At 48.3% G+C, this 23911-nt stretch overlaps 1 protein-coding gene across 10 annotated transcripts in view; it reads right to left on the bottom strand.

The window, feature by feature from the left end:
• The window catches only part of CTBP2 (C-terminal binding protein 2), a 173972-nt gene that overhangs the window by 114273 nt on the left and 35788 nt on the right, over positions 1-23911 (bottom strand). For 5 of the 10 annotated variants that reach the window (XM_030805703.1, XM_030805720.1, XM_030805731.1 and 2 more), the window contains one exon: positions 9260-9363. The exons of 1 other annotated variant lie outside the window; for it this stretch is intronic. The gene's annotated coding sequence lies outside the window, so the exon portion shown is untranslated. Of the gene's footprint in view, positions 1-9259; positions 9364-12868; positions 13891-20717; positions 20930-22909; positions 23003-23911 lie in introns of those variants that run through there. 4 more of the 10 variants (XM_030805747.1, XM_030805712.1, XM_030805725.1 and 1 more) reach the window with 3 other exon arrangements.

The raw sequence follows: 23911 nt of genomic DNA, 5'->3' as shown, positions 1-23911 counted from the left end.
GCATCTAAATGTTCATTGCAACACAGACCACAGGTACCGGCTTGGAGAGATGCAACCTGTACCACCTCGTCCTCCAGTCCAGGCAGGCGAGCAGGGCATCTCCCACATGCTAAGCCTTCGGCTGTGTGCATCTACTGTTGCTACTGCAGCAATCATTTTTGTGTGTGTACATATATTCATGGGGTACAAGTGCAATTTTCTACATCCATACATTGCATTGTGGCGAAGTCAGGGCCTCGGTGCCTCGATCGCTGAAGCAATGCACACTGTACCCACCAAGCCACCTCTCATCAGCCCCCCTTGTCAGTCCCCATGATGTCATTACACACTCAGCAGTCATTCTTGACTACGCTCTTAACATGTACCAGGTACCTGTTAAGCCCTGTTCAATATCATTGAATCCCCACAACTCTGAGATTAAGCACTACTATCTGCTGCATTTGAAAGAGGGGGAAACTGAGGCACTAGGCTCAGAGGGGCATAGTTTGCCCAAGGTCAACACCATCAGAGGAGGACAAGGTCAAGTTGCAAGCATTTTTCGGCCATACCATGAGGACCCTGCCCTCCTGCCATCACCAAGGCCAGGACCAAGTCCTGTGCAATTAGAATCATTACCTTCCCCTTGCAAACATCAGGAGGAAGTCCCAGAGCCACTGGGGCTGCTGGAGGGAGTGACTGTTATGATGCAATTCCATGCTAAAGAATTCTTCCTGACCACGTCAAACTCTGCATCAATCTGCTCTGTTTAAACACACAGGCAGAGAAGGCTTTCTGGCCTTCAGCAGGCCTCTGCAGTGCTGCCACTTAAGCCCAGGGTTTGCACAGGGGTGGGGATCAGAGCACGAATCAGCGTGAGTCCTCCTTCCCAGAGGAAGCTGCGGCCCTGTGTCATGGTTTAGAGGTCATCTTCTGCTGTAATGAGGGAGTGGCAGTGAGTTTCAATTGAATTATGAAAAGCCAGGAGTACTGTACTCTCATCAAAGTGAAGGTTTTTTTTTTTTTAACAAATGTGGGACTGGGGCCGTTACACATGCAGGAAACACCAGCTTCCAGGCCTCTGAAGGTGAGCGAAGTAGCAGCCACCATGCTGGGTCCTTGAAGGAATTTGATACAGAAGCCATCTGAGTTTGTCTCGAGGGACCCAGGCCTACAGGACTTGCAGAGCCAGTGGGCCTTCTTGCTGTCCTCATCATCTCAGCTTGGATGTAATTCAGGTCGGCTGAACCACATTATCCCTCACCTACGAGACTGCCTCAAGTGCGGCACCCACAGGTGGTGGGAGAGTACAGCTGGGTCCCCACACCCTACCTGCATGGGTTTAGACTTCCTGCCCTACTTGCACCGAAGGAGAGGTGGGGGCATGACTTCACTTCCCTGCGGTGGAAAACTCAGGAACACGGCTTGATTATCTCAGAACATGCACACCTCCCCTGAACAGGTAGTATAACATGCTGGGTTGCCTTCTGTCTGCAGAAAACACTCCCAGCTGACACAGAACCAACCCAGCCTTCCAGACAGCTGCTGTGATGCGCTCCTACATGTGCCCAGCCCACTCCACACCCTCCTGGCCCCACGGCAGCCTGGATTCATTCATTCAAAAAATTACTTCTGAGGCATCTACAATGTGCAGGCCATGCACAGAATTAAGGGGACAATGAGCTCAAGGAGGTAGCTCTGCTTCAGGGAGCTGCAGAAATCACTCTGGAAGGTTCTATGTTCGTAGTCAGAGTCCTGCCCCTTAGTCCAAGTCCATTTACAACACTTTTTAACTTCCCCGATACAGGAGTCAGAAGGCTCAGGAAGTCAGAAGAGACACCCTTGGCTGCTGTACTAAGAGGGACTGAAGACTCCCACCAGACAACAGGCCACCCAGGCAGAGGGAGCCCAAATGCTCACAGGAAAGCCAACCCCAAGAGGTACTGACGCTGAGACATGCAGAAGAGACAAAGCGGCCTCGAGCAGCTGGAGCCAAGGTCTCCCAGGACGGGGGCCCCACCCATGCCCCCTAGGTGTCCCACCACGGTGGAAGCAGGTGATAGGGAGGACTCACTTGCCATGACCAGCTGAACCAAGGGGTATATCCTGCAAACCTGCAGTGTCCGGGAAAGAGGTGAGCTTCCCCCAGGAAAGGGGGCAAGCCTGTCTCACAGCTCTGGGACCCTCCTGTAAGCACCCTCCCACCCCTGCTGAAGAGCCTCTCCCCCTACATCCCTGAGGAAACTGATCACCCAAGCTGAATTTTTCAAGGAGTTGCAGGTTACACCCTACCCACGACAACAAAGGTTTCCTTTGAGTTAAACAATGTATAGCTGAACCGGAAGAGGGAAGGTGACCACGGGAAAGGTGTTGCATTACAAGGCTCAAGAATTCGATACCTTCACCACCAATTCTCGTTTTCCACAAATCCCTATTAAAAGACAGCCCGGTACCGTTCCCAGAAATCAAGGCTCACACCACGTGGAGCTGACTGGATGCTCACGAGGACATTCGATCCCAGAGGCCTGGAGAAAGGATGGAACAGGAGGACCCTGTGCGGGCACCATTGTTGTTCATCAGTATACATTTATAAAGAAACGGAAATTAAACACTGTCATCAGACGCTCTGAACTGCTGCTCATCCACGGCTGTGTTTTTTCATCCTCCCACATGAACACTTCCCCCTAATGTTCTATCTTTTTGCCATATATAATTAATTTTAACAGCTTCTGCAACTTCCCTACAGGTTGTTGCTGTTTCTTTTAAACAGTATACTGCTGAGAAATTGATTTGTTTGCTCCACGTGCCCGAAGAAACCACATTATGAAATATGTATAAATGTCACTGTTCGGGCTGCTTCTCAGGATAAGTGCAGAAAAACGTTCCATTTTACCTCCTTACCCAGGAGTCCACTCACGGAAGCCACTCGCATGTATCACCCGTGTGCCCACACACAAACGCCGATGAATTACGCAGCATTTTCTTTGAAAACCTCCTATTTATCCTTAACTGGTACAAGGCTAGGGGAATCATCTTAATTGCTACGTGGAAAGAATGAATTGCAAAAGCATTCGGTCGACCAAGAAGACTTTATTTTTAACAGCATGGGGCCAGGTGGAAGTTGCCAAGTTTGCCAAAAATAAATGAATCAACCAATCAGTAAAGCAAATGCGTTCAGCTGGTGTTAAATGAATGCCTGGGAAGAAGGAAGCCACAGGCAGCACGTCCTTCTTTCTCCCCTCCTCCCGCCCCCACCCCTGTGAAAACACCAGGCCCGAGGACATGAGGGTCATGGGAATTCTCAGCCATTTCCTAAATCGTTACTTTTATTTATTTATTAATTTATTTGAGACAGGGTCTGCCTCTGTCACTCAGGCTAAGTAGAGGGGCGTGATCATAGTGCACTGCAGACGTGAGCTCCCAGGCTCACACAATCTGGCCACTCAGGCATAGGCAGGCACCGCCACCTGGCTGATTTTTTTAAAAAAATTTTCTGGAGATGGGGTCTCCCTCTGTCACCCAAGGCTGACTGCAGTGGTGCAATCACGGCTCACTTCAGCCTTGACCTCCCAGGCTCACACAATCCTCCCACCTCAGGTTCCAGAGTAGCTGGGACCACAGACACACACCACCACCTGGCTGATTTTTTAAAAGAATGTTTTTATAGAGATGGGGTCTCGCTATGTTGCCCAGGCTGGTCTCAAACTCCTGGGCTGAAGGGATCTGCCCTCCTCGGCCTAAATCATTACTTTAGAAAATGCATCCAATTTTCTGCTCCTTCAACAATGGTCAAAATTCAGATCCAGATACTAAATCCTAAAATTACTGAAAGTAACCAGGCTTTTGCACTTCTGAGCTATTTTATCAGCATTTGCAGCTGGGGGAGCTGCTGTTAAGTTGAAACTAATGCCCCTTTACACTTGAACCTGGGCAGATCCCTCAAGCTTCGGTGAAAGGGTGTGTGTCACTCCAGAAAGACCAACTGAAACTGCTTAAAACCAAGACCATGTTTAAAAAAAAAAAAAAGTTATTGGTCTAATGCATTCTAAGAGTATTAATAAAATCAGTAATGGTAACACATAAATGTTAAGCAAAAATATTTACAGAAAGAAATAACCTTTTCCTCTGCCACTAATCACACCCAGGAACACTTGATTAGCAAGCCAACATTTTAATAAGAGAAAGCTCACTTCCCTGCCTACTCATTTGCACATCGGCATCTACGCCCCAGCCTGAAACTTGACAGTAAACAGAATATACCACCACTCCCTTCAACAAGTGAGGCTCTGGCCCTGCCGCGTCGCCCCATCCACTCCTTCACACTCTTCTTGCCTTTAACAAACGCGCTCCAAGCCTCAGAGAAATCAGCCGCTGACCCGTGTCTCTGGCTGTCCCACACAACAGGGCTGCCATCCTTCAGTTCAGTGGCCAGGCCTGTCTGGGGCACAGGGGGGTCTCCACCAGGGCTGGCTGTTGAGGGGTAGCGGAGGCCCGTTCTCTGCACACTGCCACACTCTCAGGGGCAAGATGCAGCCCATGTGCAGCCCCACTTCACATGGACCAAGTGCTCTTCCTCCCACACCCCTGGGATGGGACGGTACCATGACGAACCTGAGAAACCTTCCAGAAACATCAAAGACCCTGGGAAGCCATCTTCACTATAAAGGGACCCTGCAGTGTTTGGGAAGCCAGGCTCACTACCGCAGCATTTCTGGAAAGGCTCCCACCAGCAAGGGACGCGGGGCGGCCTGAGTTTGGGGTTGCTTCATCAGCAGGTGAATACCAGATATACCTAAGGCCACACATGCTGGCAGGTGGATCTGAGCGTCAAGTTCTTCACTAACAAAACGGGGGTCTTGGCAAGGGTATGAGAATCATGGAAAGAGAAGCGCACACCACGCCTCCATTTCCCAGCATAATGTCACTCAGTGGCAACAGAGACTCCTGGCCCCGCCAGGAGTGAGAGGCAAGTGTGCCCACCATCCTGCAGAGGCCCTGCTCGGAGGTACCCCTCGGTACCTCCAGCGAAGGAGCAACTCAGCAGGAACCCACACAGTCTTGACAAGTGGGTCACAGAGGGAAAATTCAGGCCTTCTGCCTCATCTCTTCCTCCCTGCTTTGCAAATCCACTCTGACGAGAACCAGCAGCCGGGGTGGCGCAGGAAGAAGAAAACAACGGTAACAGCAGAAAGCCAAACTTACCAGGAGGATGGAGGGCATGACCCCTGTGTGACCCTGGACCCATGCAGATGCTAAAACAAAAAGAAGAGGAATGGACGGGGTGATCTCTCCATCCCTACTTGGGAGGCCACACTAGGTTGTTGAGATGCTCAGGAGAAAAGAACAAAGGCTGAATCAATGCCTCCCATTTATCCTTGGGGGGTGGAGGCAGGCTGGGATTCCAAAGCACAACTCACGTCCAGAAAGCACAGGAATAAAATCCAAGCAAGAACCAAGAGCTTCAGTGGGGGCCCCTCCTCCCCTACTCTGAAGGCTGGCTAAAGCTTCGCTGGCCATCTTCCCCACCGCCCCATCTCAGCCTCTGTTTCCCACCTAGAGAACCCCAGAGATGAAAGGCCCTGTGGATCTTCCTCTGGTTTGTGGTTTTGGATGTGGGCAGTCTTGCTTCCGACCCAAACACTGGAGCAGGATCACACTAGCAAAGGCCCCACGGATGCATGCAGGCCAGGAGCTCAGGAGGCCAAGGGCCCGAAGGACCCTGGGGGCCACACACTGGGACCAGAGTGGCACAGTGGCCATGGCCCAACACCTCCACCACTTTACAACCATTGATAATCAGACCCCAAGGTTTAGGTATGCGTTTCCAGAGTACTTCAATACTTTGCTTCTGTTTTGCATGGAAAAAAGATATCTGTCCTGCCAGAAGCAGGCTAGAGGACCAATGATCAGGAAGATGACCTCACCTAGGTGGCCTGCTACAGCCACAACTCAGATGGAAATCCAGCCTGGTTCCCACAGCAGATCAAGGCAAACCCCTCTTCCACCACCAAGCACAGAGTTTCCAGCACTGTGTCACCTCAGACTGTCTTTCCCAGAGGCCCTGGTAGGCAGGCTTCTACATCATCCTGGAGATCTGTCAAAATGCATAATACAGCATGCATGGCAGCCGGAAAGAGTCCTATCTTTGCAAAACCACAGCTGCAACTATTCTACCACCATTTTACATAATATAATAAAAGTTAAGGGATTTGATTTGCATTCCCACTCATTTATGAGCATTTAACCAAAAACACTTTTTCTGCGACACTTTTGTTAAAAAAGGTAATTGGATACTGCTGCAAATATTAATGCTTAATAACAAAATAGTACTAAAAAACCGTGACCCAACTGAAGTGATGGGGAACGAAGTCTTTTTCCAGGAGAAGCCAGCAAAGCCATCTGGCATGTTGAGCTTTCATTCTGACAAGCAGCAACACACAGAACAGACAGTAAAAGCAGAACATGCATCGGATCTAAATTTAGCACGTCACTATTAATTATTGAGAGAACAGGCCTCTTGTTAGGAGAAGGCTGAAGTGTTTGACATCAAGTTACTAAAAAAGACGGCCATAAACCAAAATATTAAGTCTAGCACAACAGGAATGGGATGCTTTTAAAATTAGGACATGCTAAAGAAAATACTAAGGGGGCAAAAACGATGTATAAATGGCTCTAGGGCCTCACGGATTCACCATTACCTCTGACGGTGTCACGTGATTTTCATCTACCTCCTTCTCCTCTGCCCACATTTTAAAAGATGTGTCTAGACCAGAGATCTCAACAGGTGGGCTCTGGTTGAAATCCACATGTGGTCCTTACTTTGGTTACAATCCCACATGACCTCCTTGTGTTGCTGCATGTAGACAGCAGGCAGGGCTGGATACAACTCCCTGGGCATGGTGACGTTCCACAGAGCAGAAAGGGTCTGAGAGCAAACACACGCCTTCTGGGGCCATGTGAGAATTCCACCATGAGAGTATCTGCAAGTGGTCAGAGGAGAAGTTTTATCCTGGTTCTGGGTTGGGGGCAGGTGGGCCAATGGGGCCACACTCAGTGTGTGCATGGGCCGTGGACACCATGAGCCGTTGTCACAGCACAGTGACCATGCTCCAGTGACGGCCAGCTCCAGTACCACACCAAGCCTCTTAAGCTCTTCCAAAGTGCTATAAAAAACTCTTACCCAAAAGGATGCCAAAAATACACGAATGGTGGGAACCCCACATAAGGGTAAGTGTCTTGAGTCTGCTCAGCACTCAGGAAACATTTGTTAACAGGAAGCGTGTCACAATTTCATTCTGGTTCTGGATGCATTTGGAGAATGTTAACTCATCTGTCTGAGATGGGGATCACTGCTAAACAGGATCCCAGGGTGGCTCTGGTTATTAGACTGAGTCAAATGAAAATGCCCTCATTCAACCATTTTTTATATTTAAAAAGTCCATTTCATCCTTATACACCAAGTTCCCACATCCTTCTGTTTAGAGAAGGTGATTTCCAACACTGAAATGAGCATCTATGAAACGTACTGATGGTCCATGCAGCTGAGATGCTCCCAGGTGGGCAGGGCCTGATACCTGTCTGGGTGAAAGAGCGTGAATGTCTGACATGGCCAGTTCCATGGTGTCCAGCTGGAAACATCACCACGACCTAACCCACTGAAAACATCTTCGGACCCAGTACCCAACACTGGAACTATCTCTGCCAACCCCAGGCCCAAGGTGACTTTGTCTCTGCCTGAGAAACCCGGGCAGATTCTGGGACACAGGTCTCTCTGAGAGAGTGAGCGCCAGAAAAGCAAGCAATGTTTGTCCTGAAAGGCTGAACTGAATAAGGTTGCGACTGGCGGTCCTGACCTCCCTCAGGTTTCCACCAAAGAACATTCCATCATACTTCCAGTTCCTCATCCTCCTCAATGCTAAGAGCCTTAACTGTTCAAAGATGACTGAGGGGCCCCTCTCATACATAACTCAACTCGAGCTTCATGCTCTGCTATGGCCTTTGGCCCAGCAAAGTCCTGTCAGAGCACTCCCAGGGAAGGGTTCTGAATTTCTACATCAAATTCAAGTTTAAAGGGTGGAGAGGGTCCTGGGTACCAGCCCAATCCACCTGTTTGATTCACAGATAAGGCTTCCAAGTGCCAGCAGAGGCTACTTGCTCAGTCACCAAGCTGGTAAGCAATCTTTGTAGGTCTAGGTCTGGGTCAGCTACCTCAGTTTCCCCAGCTAGATCTACTTTATGGAGAAAAAGAAGGGACACACAGAGACCCTTTCCTGATCCTACAACCCACTGTGCTGCTTGGGTTCTTCGGCTTGGCCCCCTCAGGTGGTCACCCATGTGTGCCCCTGGGCTCCAAGTCTCTAACTGCCTCCAGCAACTCGGGAAGCCAGTCCTGAGGGCCTGGTCACAAACTGAAACCTCTCTGGGAACCAAAGCTAGTCCCCTCAAGGCTCTGCTAGGAGTGTGACAGGTGAGAGAGACAGGACACAACTGGCTAGCGGTTTCCCTCGCTTTTGAATGACGTTGTTACCTCACGGAGAAAACATTTTTTTAAAACAGCAAGATTAAAATCAATTCCATCAGAGAAGTTGCCACTTTGAGACTTTAAGAAAGATCCAGGTTTTGTGAAAAATGGCTAAAGACATGCCGAAATGAAACTTAGAATCCCAAAACCCTGCTACGGGCACAAGATTGAACTCCATCCATCAATGAGCGTGGTTGGGATTGAATGCTCATCTCAGCCTGCACCCACATTCCCAGTCTACTCCCCCAGAAAACTCATGGTATGTTCAAGACATCCTAGAGGCTGGTAACAGTAAAAGCCTAAGCTGACTGAAGAGGTGCCAGCATCCACAAGCCGCCTTCTTCCTAAAGACATCCATCTACCACTTCTGACTGACTCGGGGTGTCATGAGATGGTTTCTCTAATTCATTTTTATTCTTTTTAATTAATACATCGAGAAATCCTAACACTATTTCCATTCTGACTTGAGTTTCCTTGTAGTATAATTTCCGTTGACTTATCTCTATAGCAGCAGCAGCAGCAAAAATCACTTTACACTGAACTATATTGCTTCAGAGTTAATTACATGTATTTTGCTTTTGACAAATGAAAATACTAGATGCAATTAATTGAAAGACAATCAATATGATCCCGCGATTAGACATCCCAATGAAACAGCCAGAGGCTGCAGGCAATCCATACTCATCAACTAATTGAACACGCATTGCAAAGGGGATTCTAGAAAACTGAACTTTTATCTGGAGATATTTCACAATAACTCACCAATATAAGTCTGTCCACAAACTCTATAGTTCACACGATGGGCTGTCCGTCTTTTTAAGGGAATACAGCTTCATTGGTTCAAAACCATTTAAGGTGATGAAACCCTGAAAGCAAAATGAATGGAGTCAGTGAAGTTGAAGTAGAGATTTTTTGTTTGTTTGTTTACATCTAGGCATCCTTTAATTGCATTTTTCCAATGCCTTCGACTCTAAGCTACCAGAAGTTATTAAACGGTTTCATTAAAAATACTATTTGTCTTGCTTTAGTCACACACCAGATCAAATTAAACAGTAGAGCGCCAGAACAAATGAACCCTTTCCATCTATTTTGACACACAGCCAAGTGTGCAAAAGCAGAAGGTGATATTGTGTCATCACCGTGAAAATGTCATTTAGCTTTCTCTACATCTCCAAGTAGCAAGCAAAGGGACAAAAGAATCAATACCTTCAAGCAGAAAGTATTACCAACTGTTTTGAGAAATATGGAATTATAAAGTACAATTCATGAGCCCACGGTTTATAAGTGCTATTAGCATAAATGCTGACAACTGTTAATCTACTGTAACTTTGATTAACGGTTGCAGTTGTCCATTAATAGAAGGCATTTTAACTCACTACTGAAATTGATTACTCAGTTAAGAATTCAATCCTAATGTTCAATAAAATTGCACTTTCTTGGCAAATGCAATATGAACTGAGGTGATGCATTAAACAGCACTCCCATTTATTTTACTCTACATGGAACAGAGAAGGAATATATGTCCGAACCACTTCCTATGCACACACAGCTGTGAGGACAGCAGGGAGCAAAGTTCCTCCTTCTGCAGCTGATGGGGAAGGCAGACACCTGTGCAGCAGGCATGTCCAGGTGTCCTTTCTACGGCTTTTCCAGGAAGAAAAGATGGAATTTAACACTGGAGTTGCTATGTAACTGGAGAGCCCATGTATGAAGGTCGTCTTGCTCGAGCCCCACGAGGGAGGGGAGAGGCACAGTCTACAGACATGAGCTGCTGCAGCCAGGCCTGACATTGCCAACCCCACCTTACAACCAAGTTTCAAATGGTTGATTAACATACAAAAAGGCAAGAACCACATTCCCAGCTGCATTCAACATTTTTTTTTTTTTTTTTTTTTTTTTTTTGAGACTGAGTCTCACTCTGTCACCCAGGATGGAGTGCAATGGCGCGGTCTCGGCTCACTGCAACCTCCGCCTCCCGGGTCCAAGGGATTCTCCTGCCCCAGCCTCCCGAGTAGCTGGGATTACAGGCGCACGCCACCATGCCCGGAAAATTTTTGTATTTTTAGTACAGATGAGGTTTCACCATGTTGGTCAGGCTGGTATCAAACTCCTGACCTCGTGATCTGCCTGCCTCGGCCTCCAAAACTGCTGGGATTACAGGCATGAGCCACCATGCCCAGCCAACATTCCACTTTTTAAACCATTCAAATCTTAGGAAGCTGTCGATTCCTAAAAGAACTTCCCCTTTTTTAATGGGGCTTTTAATTAGCAATGGGGCTAATCTCCTAGGATCCAATCCCGTGACAGGCATTCTCCTGCATGATTATGTAGCAAGTCATAAAGAAGAACTGCTACACTCATGTTTTCCATTCAAAAGAAAACCATGCTCCCGTGCTGTTTCCACTGAATTCAATGAGTCCTCCGATAGCCAGCTCCTGCTTCACACCTAGAACCAAGTCACTGGCAGGAAGGATTCTGAAGAACTACTCAGGAAAAACCATGGACTCTATAGTCAAGGTTATCATGTACCCAAGGTCAAGTAGTAATTCACTCCCAACTGTACACCACACTGTAACCCACACCTCTTGAGGAAGTAGGTGGGAGACACAGACATTCCAGCCTCAGAAGTGTTAGGGAGGGACAAGCATAGCTTTTCAGTAATCCCAAGCCTACAATGACACAAGCATCTAACAGCCAAGGAACCATTTTTTTTGAGGTGGCAGAGCTTGCCTGGCAAACTCCTACCCACCCTTCAAAACCCATCTCACAGGTTATCTTAACATCTTCCCTACTCTAACTGGCAGGCTACTATATACCCTGCCCATCTCCAAGTCTCTAAAGGTTAAATGCCGTTTACTTAATCGCATTTTATTTATCTTTGAAACATAGTAGGGAATCAAATATTTAATTAACTGCAAAACAGAATTTATACTCCTGATTAGTGTTGCTTGTCTTAGTATGTCACAGGCTTTCTCCTTCCATTTCCAATAGTTTACACAGAATTTCCAAAAATATAAAGGGACTGTATCTATTCTCAGGAAGTAGTCCCTTTCGGAAAGGAAGGAGGGAAGGAAAAGGAACTGCGGAGGTACACCTTAGCAATGACTGTAACATTACTTGTTTTTGAACGTCTGAAGACAAACGTAGCAACATGTTAACATCTACCTAATCTTGGTGGTGGGTACAGGTTCTAATTTGAGATATTTCATAGTAAAATTAAGCAGGAAATAGACAAGTCTGCCTTGTAGAAGGCTTCACAGAGGAGGTGACATTTCATGGAATTTCAAGCCGGGAGTTCAAGCAACTGTGCTGCCTGTCCCAGTGAACGACGACAGCTTATTTAGTGGAATAAGAATGTTAAAAGGCTTGGAAGACTGTCAGAATCTTTAAAGCAAGTGCCCGTTGTTACTTGAAGGTCAAAAGAAGTACTTAAAAAAGACTGGAGCTACAGAAAAGCTAAAAATTCAAAAATACTTGTTTCAGTAGATACTTGCTGACAGTGCGGCGTGGACTAGTGCCCTGAGGATTCACCAGGGGATATTTTCTTGGCAGGATTTCTCTAAGCACTTCCAGGAGTATACAACAAGACGCGGAAATGACTTAGCCGATTAAAATCACCACTGCTTCTGAACCAGCAACCGCAGGAGCTGAAGCGGCCTCGGTGTGTAACTGCCAGTCAGCATGCCCACCCCCTCCAAGTTCACATGGCTGCCTCGGGCCAGACAGGGGTCCTATTTTTGGCCTGTATCATCAACCTGCGTGAACTTACTAAACATCCCGTGGCAGATGTGATCTGCCCATAGCTGATGACAGGGGGTGTGTACTCTCACACATCCCAGAAGAGAACCGCGGCACCCAGAGATGGATTTGGGGGTGGGGGTCCCAGCCAGACCGTGGTCAGCTAGTTCCTGCACTTTCCACATATAGGAAGCTCACAGCTAAGGCTGCAGTAACTACACGGGGCCATCCCCCCGCCCCCCACCCGGCCGCCATTGCTTGGGTGGTGTTTTGTTCTTATACTAAGTCAGGCATACAAAAATTACGTTTTAGGTCTGTAGTGAATAAATCCTTTTCCTAGAAACTAAATGAGACTAGAACCTTTAGAAGCCTTCGATGAGCCCTAAAAAGGTCTTGATGGGGGCGCCTGAGAAACTCTGGTGTGGCTCCTTCCACGAGGACCGGGCCTGCCTTCACTTGAACTCATAGCGTTCTTTCAGAACAGCTTCTGTACTCTGCATGGCATGGAAGGGGTGCCCACCCACCCACCCAAATGCAGAGATAACAGAGGTCAGGCGAGCAGCTCAACCTGGCCTGACCCCCGCCCATGCCACCTGCTGTGAGCAGCATTCATCTAACCAAGTGCCCGCTTACCCATGCTTCCTCTGCAGGAGGGATTTCTAGTGATATTTCTGCCATCTGAAGCTCACATGTGCCAGCTCTCGTTAGGACTTGAGGCTTTCTGCTCGAACTCACATTTCAGCTGTCTAGGCTCCTCCTACTACTACCGTCCCGCCGTGGATGGCGAGGGCTTCATCACCCCTGCTTCAAGGTGAGGCACCTCCTGCTGCCTCCTCTTGAGGCTGACCCTGCAGCTGGGTCACACCAGCCAGGGAGCAGAACTTCAGCCCAGCGTGGGCATATATTAGGGGAGAAAGAATGATCCTGAAGGGGCCCATGCACCCTGGAAAGCCTTCTCTGAAACTGACTCATGGTTTCCACGGGTCTGGCTGAACGGAGCACCACTGCGCACCGTGTTCCTCACGCTCCAGGAAGCACCGTTCATGTTTACTGCTAAAAAGAAAAAACTGGAATGTGTCCACAAAACCATCCCTTAGGCGATCAAAAGTTTCCCACAGGTAACAGACTCTGGGAAGGGACAAGGGAAAGAATAAGGAGTTAGCCAGAATCAAGCCCAGGTTCCGCGGGCCAGCATGGGTGGCTAAGAAGCAGTATCCTGCCTGTGATTTGGAGGTAACAGCATCTACCTTCAAAGGTGGTCAGGCCCTTTGAAAGAGAGAAACCCTGGAAGGTTCCTCCCGAGGCCTGCATACAGCAAGCACTCAACTGCGTGTCATCACCAGACTCCAGACATGTCTCCAGGCTGAGGCTGTTATCCACCTCTTCTAAGAAACTCATCTCTGCCTAACTTGTGAGATAAACAGTTGACATTCAGCACAAGAATCCAATAGTCCTAACCAGGTCATTGATAGTTAATGGTTAGGCACCCCAAGCATTCCCCTCCCTCGAAAGGCGGCCTCACTGCCATCCTGTGGTGTGGCTGTGCTCAGAAAAGAGGGATTGCGTAAAGAACCATCCAGAATTCCGCACTTCCGCCCCAAGCATAGAGCACGGTAGCAGGTCAAAGTAGTCTACAGTCTTTGCCCCCTACACTCCACACCCCTGCCCACCACAAACATCCAGGCTTCCTCAGAGACCTCTCTGGACTCGATGCAACACCAACTACGACCTCAAACTCCTGGATCCTTTCAACAGGGATTTCCTGAGCACCTTCTCAGTGCCAGGACTGTGCCAAGCCCCAGAGGCACAGGAGCAAAACAGAAACCTGGTCCCTGCGCCAGGGACTCAGGAGGGGCCACCGACTACAGGCCCGAACCCAGCACTCAGCCCCCACCCCACTGTTGCCCAAACCACGGAGTGACTATGCCAGCACAGTCCCAAGCAAACTCTGGGGCCAAGGCCTGTACCCACGCCTCACGGAGGGACGGGTTGTGTGCAGGTCACGGTGCCCCATGGCTGGCCTGGGGTTTCTGGAAGCACGGTGTCTGTTAGGATGAGTGAACTCCCTCAGTACCCATGCTGATGGCCTTCTCAAAATGAGCCCGTCACACGGGTACCATAGGAAACGTCGTACCCTCCTCCCCACACTCTGCCCCCTCCTCCTTATATTCTGGCCCCCTCCTCCCCACACTCTGCCCCCACTCTCAACACTCTGGACCCCCTCCTCCCCACACCCCGGCCCCCTCCCTCCCCACACTCTGGTCCCCTTCAGAAGGGGTGGCTTACCACGGGGCTGCTAAAAGTGGGCCCCACAGAAGCTGAGCTAAATCAGAAGCCGAGCTAAAGCCACAGCCCTGGGGATCACCCCCACCCCTCAGAGGCATCCAGACACAGCTCAGATACCCCAGGGCAAGCCCCCTCTCCTAGCCTGACACTCCCTAGAGCACCATGACACTGCCTCGGGGTATCAGTCAGTATGTGGGAAGGGGAGGACTCTCAATGGTAGGACCACAAGGAAGACATGTAGCTGTTTCCCAGTCCCTGAGCGGATGGCATGGAAAGTGGTGCCAGGGGCTTTCTCCACACATCATATAGCAGATCCTCCCAATGACTTCAAATTCAAGGGCAGCGGTCAAGGAAAAGCCTCGGGCAAAAGCTCATCAAGTAGCCAAATGCTCTGCCCCAAAACTGACCTGCCTATAGCAGCATGAGGCAGTATGGTGGCCCTTGACTCGCGGCCATGAGAAGCATCCCAGAGGACCCACGGGCTCCCTGAACGACCAGGGACAGGCACTCAGCTGCCCGCCTCCTTTCCTGCGTACCACAGTGGCTCCTGGTTCACACACCCCCAGCCACCCTCAGTGGGGTCTCTGGCTACCTGTGTGCGAACATGGGCCACACCTGTGCTCTCCCACAAGGCGACATCCCACTCCCTGGCCTTCCCAACCCTACTCTGCCCCGACTCTCTTCAGGTTGCAGTGAGGGTGCGTAGTGCAACAAATTGAAACGGCCGGGGGGATGGCACTGGGGTGGCCACCAGCTGGCTCTGCAGGAAGAGGTCATGTGCAGTCCTGGGCGGCTCCTGGGGGTAAAGACAGGCATCCCTGCGCAAACGGCAGTGGGAGGTGCCACCTCTCCTCACTTCTCAACTCTGCCACCGAGCCCCACAGAGTGGGGTACACATGTGACCCATGCCCTCTAACAAGGAACTCAGGCTGCTACCATGACAGCACAGTCCAATGTTGCCTGGGATGGCACCCCCCAACCCCACCATATTAATTATGCGCCTGGCCAGCCTTTAAGGACAAACCCACCCTGACAAAGGCCAAGCTCACTGGGCATGAAGCAGTGTGGAGTCCAGGTTTGGTTGGCACATGGGGATAAGAAATACAATAAAATGACAATGTCCACCAAAGGGCTGAGTGTCCGATACACATTGGACAGGAATGAACAGGGTGTACCCGAGAGGCTGTCACTTTAGCATTGCTGGATTATTCCTTCCTGAGATTCAATTCCACCAACTATTGCCTAGTAATAAATAAACCATATTAATTAGCTTGGAAACAATTATCCTTTATTCAGGGAAGGAAAAAAAAACAACCTCGAAAGCTAATTCTTTCCATGTCCCTATACAGCCACGTTGGCACAGAGGCACTTCAGGTCAAATCAACACTTCATTATGACCCCCTGATGCCCAAGAGTTTCAACTCCAAGAAGAAAAATGCCCTCTAGGCAGAAACTTTACATACACAGTCTTTGTCAGAGAGTGTTTATGGAAATTTTATAATATTAAATATATTCCGCTGGTTTTAAGTTTTAAGAATGTAAAAAGGCCCAACAGCCAAGATTTTAGAACTCGTCTTCCAATAGAAGGCCAACCAGTGGAAAACTGGAAGGGAAGTCTTGGAATCCTGCCACTTTTTAAAGAAAAATAAAATAGGATATGTTTCCAGTGTTGTCTCAGATGTAGTCAATTAATGTGACCATTCCCCTGCTCTTTCAGCTTTTCGGCTTTTCTAGACGACAGGGCCAACAGACTTGAGACGAGCTGGGTGACAAGGAGGAACTTGAAGCCCTTGCGGCATTAGCTGGGCTTCTAGAAGTGCCCCATCCGAAGTGGCTCCAGGACGGAGAAATAAACAAGGGCGTGAGATGGGAGAATGCCAGATGGGAGTCCTGGCAACAACTGGAGAAAGGAACAAGGAACAAATTGATAAACGGGTGCTGCTGATCGGGGCTGCCATGGGCCAAGTTTTGAAAGGGGGAAAAAAAGTGGATCCATGAGCAAGCAGCCCACACAACGACGTCATTTTGTGAATTCAAGCTGCATTCCCACACCCAAAGCTGCCCGCGGGCCATGGAAGCAGAGGCAGCCGGTGTGAGCAACTGGACCTGAGGCTCACAGGGCCTGGCTGCACCCCCACACACCTGTATCTGAGTGGGGGCACGACAGTCCTACTTACAGACAAGCCAGGAAATCAGCTGAACTTGAAAGAGGCCAGGGCAGCGGCGGGGGCGGGGGGGGGGGGGGGGAGGGGGGGCAGTGCTTAAAATCAGCCTGGCTCAGAGAGAAGCCTGGCCCTGAGGTCCCCACAAAGGCACGCAGCTCCGAAAGACAAGTAGAAAACACATCCCAACTCAGAAGCACTTGAAAGTATCCGTCTCTGGTCTTCCATGGTTCCACACTGTAAGTGGACAAGGCAGCTGCTGGTGGAGGTGCACACACCCCTGTGAGATGGTCAGGAACCTGCCAGGAGTGGACATAGGAGATGGGCTCACTCCAACTAGTGGCCACTACTAACCAGCTGGGGCATCCTGGTGTCAGCCTCCGGTCTTGCTTTCTCCCTCATAGGGTGACCAAGAGGGGTTTTCTGAGCTCCTTTCCACAGGGCACCCCAAGGACACCTGATCTAACAAGGGCCAGACTATATATTTACTACAGGCCCTACACAAGGCCAGAAGGTGAGCAGAGGGGTCTTCAGATATTCAGAGCACACACCCATACCACAGCGAGAGATGGAACCTCTAAAGCTGGCAGGTTTTAACACAAGCAGGATGCTGTGTTTAACACAAGATCCCGTGACCAAAAGCAGGATGCTGGCTGCTCTGAGGAGTCAGGGAGGGTGTGACCCCTCTCCCACTGCATTGGAAGGAGTGGGCATCTTTTCTGAAAACTTGAGATTCCATGCCCCACTCCACTCTCCCACTAGGGAATCCTTAGAAAAGTGGTCAAGATGTACCAGACCATGCTAGACACCAGAGTAGGATAAACTCTCTCCCGATAGTTACAGCTATACAGCGATGTGTCAGACACTATCCATCTCAACAATTACGTATTTACTAAAAGAATTTCAAAATACTTCAAAGACATAGGAAAATACTTACAGGTCAAATGGAAAATAAAATATGAAACATGTATTCAAATCTTACTTATATTTTAAAACATTCTTCAGTGAATCTCATTTTTAGTATATACATATATGCATAAGAGACAGAATAGATCCAAAGTGTTATTCTCCATGCTAAGATTAAAAAGGATTTTTAAAATGTGTAACGTAACAATCATTTACTTTAATTTCTTATACTTTGCTGTATTTTTCTATTTTCTGCAAAGAGCAGGCTTTCCTATAATACGGAAAAATGTGAGCTGTGAGCTCCTGTCAGGACGGCTCTGAAGCTCGGGGTGCAGACAGTGAGCTGCTGCCTGGGCTGCTTTGCCTTGCAGGCTTTCGGTCCATACCAACACAGTAAAGTGGCCCCATTTAGGATGTAAGTCCCTGCGTGACTGCTGTACTACAAAGGTAGGTTTTGAAGAAAGCCAAGTGTCCCTCTACCCTCATGGAAGTTCGATATAGAACAGGATGTTCTCTTGGGGATTTCAATGAAGATGTCTCAATTCCAATAGCCAATCAACCTGGGAAAGAAGTGGTGGGCTGGAGAGACACAGTGGGAATCCCTTGCCTCAGCGAGGATCTAGGACCCCAACCAATGCCGGGAAAGAGGCACAGCCAAAGCCTTGTCAGGGCTCAGGCAAAGGAGACTTCCCAATGGGCTCCAGCCAAGTCCTTGACCACAGATTAGACTCCAGCAGGATGAGCAGGAAGTGGCATTTAAGAAGAAATGACGTGAGAACCAAACGGCTCAAAGTCCACAATCCCTGAAAAATTACTTACAAGCGTGACCAGCTTTACTTATCAACACCATTTCTTTTTTTCTTTTTTGAGATGGAGTCTCGCCCTGTTGCCCAGGTTGGAGTGCAGTGGTGCAATCTCAGCTTACTGCAACCTCCACCTCCCAGGTTCAAGTGATTCTCTTGCCTCAGCCTCCTGAGTAGCTGGGATTATAGGCATGCACCACCACGCCCAGCTAATTTTTGTATTTTCTGTAGAGACAGGGTTTTGCCATGTTGGCCAGGCTGGTCTCAAACTCCTGACCTCAGGTGATCTGCCCCCCTTGGCCTCCCAATGTTCTGGGATTACAGGCGTGAGCCACCGCACCCGGCCAACAACATTTCTTTAGAGACAGGGTCTCACTCTGTCACCCAGGCTGGAGTGCAGTGGCATGATCATAGTTCACTAGAGCCTCCACCTCTCGGGCTCAAATATTCTTCTGGGCTCAGCCTCCTGTACAGGGACGGGCCCCCAAGTCCAGCTAATTGCCCCGCCCATGTCAACACTATTGATCAATGGACTACATGCGCAATACTGACTGGGAAAGTGAAGTTAGTAAAATTAAGGTGGCCAGATATCGGCCCCTTGACCCTAACACTCTCACATTGCCTTCCCCTGACAATGACCTCACCCTCAACCCTTTATATATTGCAAAAGGCATTATATAAATGGGCTGCCTGTTCTGTAACTGGTTTAGATGGGCAGATCCATGAGAGCAGAGACAGAATCCAAGTTTTATCCTGCAAAGCTCAGAGACCAACCAATGGTAAGGAGCACTTGGGTGAGGCTGTGAGTGACCCCAGGAGAGTGTTCTCTCCCTCTGCTTTCTCTTCCTCCCCCAGGAGCCCAGGTGTGGTCACCTGTACCTCCCTCATGGGGCCACAGCGGGAAGCACAGGCAATACCGAATGCACAGCGCTCAGCGTGGCGCCTGGCACGCCAGAGGCACCCAAGCATTAGCTGTTGTCGTTTACCAAATGCTTTAACTCACATGGCTTGGTGAATTCGAGAATCCACAGTCCTGGAAAGAAAAGAGGCCTGAAAGAAACCGGGTTCTATTTAATTTTAAACTAAATTATGAACCCAAACCTCAAGGTTGGGGGAGATTTCAATTGAAAATGAAGAGTATCCCTGCTGTGGAAGGGAGCAGCTGCTAAACCCACCATGTACAAACTACTCACTTGTCAGACGTTGTACTTTTAAAAATCCATTTACAAGGCTACGCACGTCACAGAAAATAGCATATGAAGAAACTCTGCAAACACAGCCATGAAGGAAGCACCCAAAGACAGAACTGAATTCCTGGGTCCAAAATATATTCCCTCTAGAAGCAACTCATTTTTAAGAATTAATCACAGTGCCAAATGAATACAACAACATCTAGAAATGGGGGAAAAGGCCTGGGTCCCCCAGACCATCAGCAACAAACTCCTTCCCACTCTCCACCCCACCATGCTGTCACCCAGGCTCAAGAAACACATCACAGAGGTGAAACCTCCCAAACAGCAGCCCCTTCACATTCAACCAAAGTGAGTTCCGACCACCCAACTCTGATGGTCCTTGATGCAGGTGCCGCAGCCTCTTACCAGGGGAATCTGGGACGGGAGAGAAAAGCCAAACTCCAGACCAGCCTGCGGCCTACCCTAACCCAGGCCTGTGAACCAAGCGACCTTCCAGTCCTGGCTTCCCAAAAAGCAAAGGGCACTTGCCTACAATCAGCAGCAGGGCTGGCTTTACAGTCTTGATTCAGGAAAAAAATAACTGCAGAGCCCCTAAAGGACATATAAATATTATCTATTGATTTATGTGCATCAAGTCACTAACACTGGGAATCCTGAACTAACTTGCACACATATGTAATCACTCAATTGCATTTCTGCAGTTTGGAAAGAATGGACAACCTTTTAGCATGGATGTTCATGAGGGTAGCAATTCACAAATGCTGTTCTCACATGATGAACATATAAATACACACAAGTATGTATGTTCAAAATGCAGGGCAAGCGTGCTTTCTGAATTAACAACTCAACATTTTCACTGTGAAATTAGATTCTTGGGACTTGTAATTTTACAGTTTTCACTGAAGCATGCCAAAGCCACATAGGTGCAACAGGCCTTCCTCCTAAAGAAACCATGCCAGCACAGCCCTCACTTGCCTGGTGCACCGGGCCTGCACCACACATATTATTATTCTCAGAGCATGAACGCCAAGAAAGAAAACCAACACTCAAAAGCCCTTTATCCCAAGGGTTGTTTCTTCACGTTTCAATGTACACTGTGCAAAAACATGCAACACAGATGAACAAAACTCACAAGGTGAAGGCGGTTCCTCCGCTCTTTCCAAAATCAGCCAAGCCAACCGGTACAAAAGTCACTCCCAATACGACCCCATGGACATCTGCTGAGATGGGACGAGGTAAGAGGGGGCTGTCGACATGACCAGCTCTACTTGTCACCAAGCAAGGGTCCTGTCACTCTCGGGTTTCCATGATGGATTTCCTCTTCCGCAGTGTTCTGGTCTAAGGCTGGGTCAAAAATCTTTCAGTCAATACACAGAAAACGAACCAGCCATACATACAACAACTCAAATGAATCTCAAAGGGAATTAAGCCAAGTGAAAAATCCCAATCCCCAAAGGCAGCAATGCTGTAGGGTTCCATTTATATAACATTCTTAAACGACACTGGAGAGATGGTGAACGGATTAGTGGTTGCCAGGCTTAGAGACCAGGAAGTAGGTAGGACACGCCAACTCCAGAACTTTCTTTGAGCAAACTGGGTCTTAGAAGCTGGTGAGCTGTGTCTATCCATGTGTGTCGACCATGTGCTTCAGCTGGGGACTGTCCTGGCCACCTGAAGTGGATGTGACTATAAAAGGGCAACAGGGGGGGATTCTTGGGCTGGTACAAATAGATACCTACCCGTGCTAAAATTGCACAGAACTAAATACACAGCCAAATGAGTGCATGTTACACTAGGGATTTCTGAACAGTATCCATGGATTCTATCCATGTCAATTTCTCCGCTGTGTTGCCATTACCAGAACTCTGCACAATGTTATAACTGGAGAGCACCAGGGAAAGGGTTTAAGCGATCTCCTGTATTACCTTCTCCTACCCTGTGAATTCATTCTGTGTGTGAATCTGCAATTACTTCAAAATAAGTTTAATTTTTAAAATAACAAACAGATTTGTCATTTTTTGGTTTGTGTGGTTTAGCTCATGCTGGCCACTAAGTAGGGCAATTCCTTTCTTTAGGGGATCAGCGCTTACAAGGAGGGGCCATGAGGGGCTGGCCCTGGTGACACTGCTTACGCACTCAACTGGGATCCGTGTCCTCCGGCTCCCCAGGGGCCCCGGGGTGCATCCTGTCTCTCGAGAAGCCAGAGCTCACAATTCCTGAACCCTGACCTTCTCCCACTGGAGCTGGCAGAGATGCTCGTGCTACGTCAATTCTTTCCTGGGGGCGGGCATGACTGACTCATTGTTCTCTCCCAGGTGCTGCCAGCTGCCCAGGCCACACCCAACAGAGGGCGCGTTCCCTGACAGAGCAGCCCTGGAGGACAGACCAGAAGAGAAAACCAGCCCCCAGGGCAGCTCTTTGCTGGACAAGTGCCACTCTGGTGGGTAATAACTTCAGGACTCCCTGACCCAGTCTGGCTAAATCGAAACTACAGAGCAGGCTGGAACAGGCCAAGACTGTCCCCAGCTGACACACACAGTTGTACGCTGGGCTGGCCGGCTTCCAACCCCCCAGCTTGCTCAAAGAAAGTTCTAGAGCTGGAGTGTGCTAGCAGATCGCCAGGGTCAGGGGAGACCCAGAGCTACGCCCCTGCTTCTCGAGCCTGGGGACCCTGCTGGTGCCCTCAAACGCCACACCAGCCTTTTGTATCACCCGAAAGGTCTTTGTGGCAGTCTGTGTCTTTTCCCAGGCCTCCCCTGCTGCCTCCCTTTTAAGGAGAGCTGGCATACTCGATGCTAGCACTCCCGGTAACTCCCTGCTGATTCAAAGAATCCAAAAGAAAATTGCAGGAGCGTCTTTGCTGTTTCCGCCTTTATTAGCTTCAGGGTTCCACTTTTTTCAATTCATTCGACAGTTTATCTTTACTATCTCTCAGCAACAATAATAAAAGTACCTCCCTCTCCCAAAATGTGCCACTAGGTACATGTGTATAGATAAAAAATATACAGATTTTAGTAATACTGTTTTTTGAAATTCTATAAACCTTTAAATAGCCACTTACCAAAAAAGCTGAACCACTTTCAAATCATCAACATTGCTTAGCTTTAAAGCTGCTTAAAACACACAAACCAGTGACTCTTCCACACAAACAAAAATTATATTCTACATAAATTAAATATATAATTTGATTAAACATATTTATGTCTTTGTGATGACATTTAAAATAGAAGTAATCATTTTCTTTTTTAAAACAAAAACTCTTTCAATTATAATTCAAAGCTGTCAAACCAATCTTCTGCTACAGATCTTTTAAATGTCACATACCTTCAAAAGGGGATGGCAGTTTCCTTTTAAATATGTAATTCCAAACAGTGCCTTCTGAATCAAGAATGTATTAAAATACACCGCTGGCATTTATCTCGATGAAGTATCGCCCTTTGCCCCCTCCCTCCTGATAGATATGTACAGACGCACGACACTCAGATGTGTCTCTCCCCAGTGTAACTTGGGTGCGCTTGGTGCCACTGCCACTGGCTGTAGCCACAGGGCTCAACACCAAGTCACACTCCTAACACCTTAAGGGGACACAGGTATCCTCTCACGATTCTTCCAGTTTTCTTCCCAGATGGCTTGCTGAACTCTGTGTAACCCAATTTTGGCGTAGCATCAACAGCCCAATTGTAAGACAGTGTTAATCAGATGCAAAAAAACCTCCAAACTCATTCTCATAAGTCAATGACCTACATATTCAATTGCTTATTTGCCATCTGAGTAGCAAACACCATGCTATATTTAAACACAGAGCATAGATATATCTTTCTTCTAAAATGCTCAGAGACATAGATAAGCCTTATACTTCAGCCCTCTTCTCAACTTAAGTAAACCTTGTCAATATCCGGTGTTTGGAAATCTCTGAAGACAACAGTCTGGTCTATTCTGCCATTGTCTTAGTAAGGAGGTACTAAGCATCATTTTCATAAAAAGCAAACATCCCCACTGGAACTTAAGTCAATTGAAGCTTGCCTTCTTAGCACCTGACAAATAGTGTTCAGATAATGGCTCCGAGTGAGTTAAGCATGGGTCATATGCATGTCACATACTCGCTGTCCAAAAACCAGTCAACAGTGATAGAGTGAATGGGACACTCAGTGTCCAAAAACCAGTCAACAGAGTGACCAGAGTGATGGGGACGCGAATGTTTCCTAACTGCTGTACCTCGGTAGCAGAGACGACATCCAGCAGAGATGACAGCAAAAGCAGCAGAAAGCTCTTGAGATCTGGGTTAAGAAAGGGAGCCATAGCTCAGGGGCTGTCCCTCTGCCAGCC

Source organism: Nomascus leucogenys, chromosome 3 (assembly GCF_006542625.1).
Source record: "Nomascus leucogenys isolate Asia chromosome 3, Asia_NLE_v1, whole genome shotgun sequence".
In the NCBI taxonomy this organism is placed as follows: Eukaryota; Metazoa; Chordata; class Mammalia; order Primates; family Hylobatidae; genus Nomascus; species Nomascus leucogenys.
The sequence above is the reverse complement of the archived record's forward strand: the minus strand, read 5'-3'. Positions and strand labels throughout refer to the sequence as shown.